Raw genomic sequence first — 6,143 nt, forward strand, 5'->3', positions numbered from 1 at the left:
TGTCACATTAACCTCCGTGGCAGCCGTTTTCGTGGGGCCTGGGCATGGCTCAATAGCTCATCAAAAACCGATGTGCGACCACTTTGAAAGTTCAATTCAATTCAATTCAATTTTATTTATATAGTGCCAAATCACAACAAAGTTATTTCAAGGCACTTTAGTAAAGTAAGGTTTAAAACCTCACACAACTAAACCCAACAAATCCCACATACAGCAAGCATTTAATTGACAGCAACAGTGGAGAGGAAAAACTCCCTCTCTAATGAGGAAGAAACCTCCAGCAGAACCAGACTGGATGTGGGCGGCCATCTGCCTCGACCGGTTGGGGTGAGAGGATAGAGAGAGAGAAAAGCACAGCAACAGCAACAAGCAACAACAAGCAACAACATAGCACAGGCAGGATCGTAGGACCAGGGACTGGATACAGGCAGGATGGTTGGATCCGCAGCTGCCCATCACAGACACCAACCTTTGAGTCCAATGATACCTGTAGGTGAGGACAGAGAGGGAGAGAGAGTGGGGGAGAGAGAGAGATTTTCAACAAGACTTTATTGTCATGTGTAGCTGACCAATATTAAACAGACATCTAAAAAATGATATGCTTTTTTTTTTTAAAGCAACCTATGCTTTAAGCCACAGATTATGATGATGAATAAATAAACATATAGGAAGTTATAATACGTACTTGCTTTAAGAAATAAAAGAGAGACCAAAGCCTTACTTAAAACCATGACTAAAAACAAGGTCATCCTCCACCACAGAACAGATGACATCCTGGTGACACCATTGATGTTTAAAACAAGGTAGGTTACTGGTGAGCTTGCAAAATTTGAAATCCACCCACACTCTGGCCCTGACCAAGGCGCAGAACACAGGGACCACCACATGGTCCTTCACCTGTCTGGTTTTGTAAATGGCCAGCTTGGCTTGACCAGACAGGAAGTTTAACAATTGCCACTTCTCTGCATTTGTTCCGCTGTAGCCAGCACCGAGGATAATTCTATCAACACTCCACAGTTCATTAGTGCATTAAAAACACCAGATAGTAAGTTAAAAAGCTCAGCCAGTCGTGTACAGTCCATAAAACAGTGGAAGACAGTATCTGTTTCACCACAGTGCACGCAGGTGCGGGGACCCCTTGGGTTGATCTTCCCAGTGAAGGAGTTCACGGCGATGGCTCCATGTAGAATCCTCCACTGCAGGTCCCCAGTCCTTTTGTTCAGTGGTGGCTTGTAGAGGACTCTCCACACTGGCTGAGTCTTGGTGGACGCTGGCAGTCTCCTCCTCCAAACTGTGTCCGCTCGGTCGCTGAGCTGTTTCCTATTTAGTACTTTAACGCAGGAGTTGTACATTGTTTTGCCAGTTAGAGTGTGTAGATCATAAACATTGTCGGATCCCCTAAAAACCAAGCTAAAACCAAGCTCAGGAAAAGGATCCCCCTCATCCAGGCTCTCAGCACCGCCATAGTAGTCCTGCAGCATCTCACACTCATCAGCAGTCAATTTCTTTAGCAGCAGTTCCAGGAACTTCCCAACAACGCGAGTCGATCTGAAACCCAAGGCAGAGGCCACAGCCTGTACGTCCCGCAAATCAGAGCCAGCTACATCCACAAGGTGACGCAGCGTTGTCATCCCAGAAACACGAAGAGCATGTGTTATTCCAGGAATTCTGCTGTCTTGAACCTCCAAACGCGCCTTGTGAATCAGTGGCTCCACCAGCAGCCAGTGAAGTGAGGCTGAAGGCTCCAGCCTCCTCCACTGAAAGAGTCCCCAGGACCTAAAAACACTCTGATAAAAAGCAGGCAAAGCTGTAGTATTAAAAACACTATAGTCCATTAAAAACAGGGCCGTGTCCAGGTTAAGGTCATCAGTCCTTTTAAGAATGGCAGAAGCCACAGGTCTCCAAACTAGGTCAGCTGGGCCACACAGGAACCTCTGGGCAAACTGTATCCTGAAGGCTGCCACCCTGCTAGACAGGTGAACTAACCCCTGGCCCCCCTGATCCTTAGGCAGGTACAAGACACACTGGGGCAGCCAGTGAAGCCGGTCCCAGAAGAAATCCACAATCTTAGACTGGAGCAGTTTCAGGAGGTCAGGAGGAGGCTCTACACAGGCCAGGCGATGCCAGAGTCCACTGGCCGCTAAGTTGTTGACAATGAGAGTTCTCCCTCTGTATGACATCTGTGGCACCAACCATCCCCACTTCTGAAGCCTCCCTTCCACCTTTTCTACAACACCATCCCAGTTCTTTCTAACATGTTCTTCACTGCCAAGATGAACACCCAAGTATTTAAAACCCCCTGTCTTTCAAATGAGGCCCCCCGGGAGTCTGGGACGACCGTTTTTCCAGCTTCCAACTGTTAGGGCCTCACTCTTGTTCCAGTTCACCTTGGCAGAGGATACTTCATTAAAACGTTTAACAGTTTTTTCTAACATCTGTATGGCATGTTGTGTTCTGACAAGAACAACAACGTCATCTGCATAGGCCGATAAAACAAGGCGTAATGTGCAGTCAGGTAAAAACAAACCATCAACGGAGGACCGGATTTTACATAAAAGAGGCTCAATAGAGAGGGCGTACAGCATCCCTGAGAGGGAGCAGCCCTGTCTGATGCCTCGGCCCACTTTAAAAGGAGCACTCAGCCCATCATTGATCTTCAGTGCACTCTCAATACCTTGGTACAAAACCCCGATCATAGCAATAAGTCCAGAGCTGAGTCCAAACTTCTCTAGAGTTTTCCAAAGGAATGGGTGTTCAACTCGGTCAAAAGCTTTGTTTTGGTCAAGTGAAATCAAGCCCAAGTCTATGCCCGATGAACCAGAGAGATCCAGAATATCTCGAATTAATATGATGTTATCAGTGATTAGCCTACCAGGCACACAGTACGTCTGGTCCTGATGGACGATCTGGTCCATCACCTCCCGCAACCTGTTAGCCAGAGTCTTGGACAGGATTTTGTAGTCGGTACACAGCAGTGAAACAGGACGCCAGTTCCTGATATCCTGAAGGTCACCCTTCTTGGGCAGCAACGTCAGGACGGCCCGTCTGCAGCTGAGAGGCAGGAGGTTCCCTGCCAGACTCTCATGAACTACAGAGAGGAAGTCTGCTCCGAGGTCACACCAGAATGTCTTATAAAATTCCACGGTGAGGCCATCCAGCCCTGGAGCTCTCCCTCCCTTAATGCCCTGCAAGGCTGTAGACAGCTCTTGCAGAGAAATGTCCATGTCCAGGGCATTGTTGGTCTCCTCAGACACTTGGGGAGGAGCCCCACAGAAGAAGTCTATGCCCTCCTCATCCTCAGTGTACTCACTCTGGAAAAGATCCCTGTAGAACTCCACCGCCCTCCTCCTGATGTCACTAGGCTCTTCCAGAATGACTCCAGCAGCGGATTGCAGGCTGTGGATTGACTTATTTTGACCATTACGTTTCTCCAGGCTAAAAAAAAATCTGGAAGGGGCATCCATATCAGTCACGCTCTGAAACCTAGATCGGACCAGCGCCCCCTGTGCTCTGGTGCCCAATAGGTTGTCAAGAGTTGCCTTTTTAGATTTGAGGACTTCGATATGCCTCTTGCTTCCTGTGGACTCCACCATGTTTTGTAATTCCACAATATCATTCCCTAGATCTTTCATTGACCTGGTAATGTCCCTTGTGATATTGAGAGTATACTGTAAACAAAACTGTTTTATCTCAACTTTTCCACAATCCCACCACTGTCTCAGATTTTCAAAATCAGACTGTCTGGTCCTAAAAATTTTCCAAAAGAACTTAAAACCATCCTTAAAACACTGATCCAGCAGCAGTGAGTTGTTAAAATGCCAGTATGCACTGCTATGCTTTATGTTATTAATAAAAACATGAATTAAAACCATGGCATGATCACTAAAACCAACAGGTCTGATGAAGCAGGACCTAAAAACGTTCAGATGGTGCTTAAAAGCATAAAACCGGTCAAGTCTTGCTAAAGAGACCGCGTTGTCTCTAACGTGAGACCATGTGTACTGTCTGTCCTGCCCATGAAGACTCCTCCATACATCCACCAGCTCGTGGGTCTTTAGGACTCGACTTAAGAGCTGCTTCGATGGAGAATGTGGCTCCATGTGGTTTCTATCCAGATTAGCGTTTTCAGTGCAGTTAAAATCACCGCCTAAAACCAGAAAATCCTCAGAGTTAAAATCCATTAAAACAGCATTTACTTTATTCAGCAGCAGGAGTCTCTCTGCGCCTATAGTGGGAGCATAAATATTCACTAAAACCAAACTGCTGTTAGAAAACATGGCCCGCACCACCATCAGTCTGCCAGGGACGATTTCAGACACAGTGAGGGACACTGGAGGACAGGATTGAGAGAACAAAATGCCCACACCAGCACTGGTGCTGCTGCTGTGACTCAGCACCACCTGCCCAGGCCACTCCCTGGTCCAGTCCACCTCATTGCTGCTGTCACTGTGTGTCTCTTGAACAAACATCGCATCAATGTGGTTCAACTTCATCAGTTCGTACAAACTCATCCTTTTTTTTAATTCTCTGGCCCCGTTCAGGTTTAAAGTGACGACTTTAACGTGGACCATGATGAGAGATGGTAAAAATACAGTGCAGAGTAGAAGCACAACTCTAAAGTCAAAAAAAGAGTAGTTAAAAGACACCATCATCATCATCATCATCTTCGTGACAAAGCTCCTGCTTCAGTTTAAAAGCAATCTTTTTCAGCCTGTAATACTCCTGGTCGGTGTATCCCCCTCTGCCGGTGCTCCTCATCTGTGTACACACTGACCTAGCAAACAGCTCCTTATCAGAAAAATAGTCCTCCAATTTCACACGCTTCATGTTCTTTGTTCTCAGTAAAAACTTCTTAACGCGTTCCACCGGGTACTCTTTTGATTTGTGAGACCGTGGCTGAGAGGAGTCGCAGTCTGAGACGTCAGTGTCGCTACCAGGAGAAGAACCCTCGTCCTCACTGAGGTCTGCCTCCATGTTCGCTCTCCTCAGCCTCCCTCTGACCTTCTTCACAGACCCTTGTTGTTCTTGGGAGCGGCTCACAGTCGATTTACACTTTCTTTTTCCAGTTGTGGCCTTTTTACAGCTCTCAGTTTCACTAATCACTGACTCGGTGTCAACAAGCGTCTCAGTGACATCACAGCTCGTTGTCTGCTCAACCGTCACATCCTCCATCACCACAACCTGTTCTTCAGGGGCTGTTGCTTCATCGGCCCCCTGTGCCTGTTCACCATCGCGCTGTGGTTCTGATCCACCCTCTGCTTCTCAGCACCATCACTCTGCTCCTGTTCACCAGCATCCACACCATCCTCCGCCTGCTGCCCAGCACCGCCTCCACCCTGCTCCTGTCCACCTGTTTCTGCTTCACCTTCAGCCTGTTTTGCTGCCTCCTCCTCCTCACCGTGTTCCCTTTGTTCATGCGTGAACTTCTCAGGACACGCCCTGATGAGGTGTCCTTCTCTCCCACAACTAAAGCACTTCATGGTCTCAGATGTTACAAAAAGAACATAATCAAAACCATCAACTTTTAGCTTGAGGACCAGGTTCAGGTCCTCATCCTTTTTGTTCAGCACCATGTACGTCTGCCTCCTGTGTGAGACCACATGTCGAAGCTCTGGTTGTTTACATCCCGATGGCAGCTTCTTGAAAGGTGAGACAATTTTGCCGTGTCTGGACAGTTCTCGACTCAGCAGTTCGTCACTAATGAATGGTGGAATGTTTGACAAAGTCACTTTCTTCGCGGGCTGCGTGAGGGGAGAAACGGGAACAAATGAGTCACTAATGACGACGCCGCTTTGAACCACGGAGTTCACTTTTTCAATGCTGTCAAGGAAGATCACAACCGATCCACTCATCCTGGCAGCGTACTTGTTGCTTTGTGCACCGACTACAGCGGCCACAGCAACCGTACATTCGTTGACGCCGCCTCACTCGGAGAGAGAGAGAGAGAGAGAGAGAAGCACAACTACTGGAAAGAAAGAGACAAGGTTAGTTAAACATGGGACAATGATGGGAGGTTATTGGACAGAGGAGGTAGAAGGAAACAGAGGAGCTCAGTGTATAAATTAAGTCCCCCAGCAGTCTATGTCTATTGCAGCTTAACTAAGAGATGGTTCCTGTGACTAACAATAATTGCCAGTGACCTG

The sequence above is a fragment of the Betta splendens genome, chromosome 21 (assembly GCF_900634795.4).
Source record: "Betta splendens chromosome 21, fBetSpl5.4, whole genome shotgun sequence".
NCBI classification, from domain to species: Eukaryota; Metazoa; Chordata; class Actinopteri; order Anabantiformes; family Osphronemidae; genus Betta; species Betta splendens.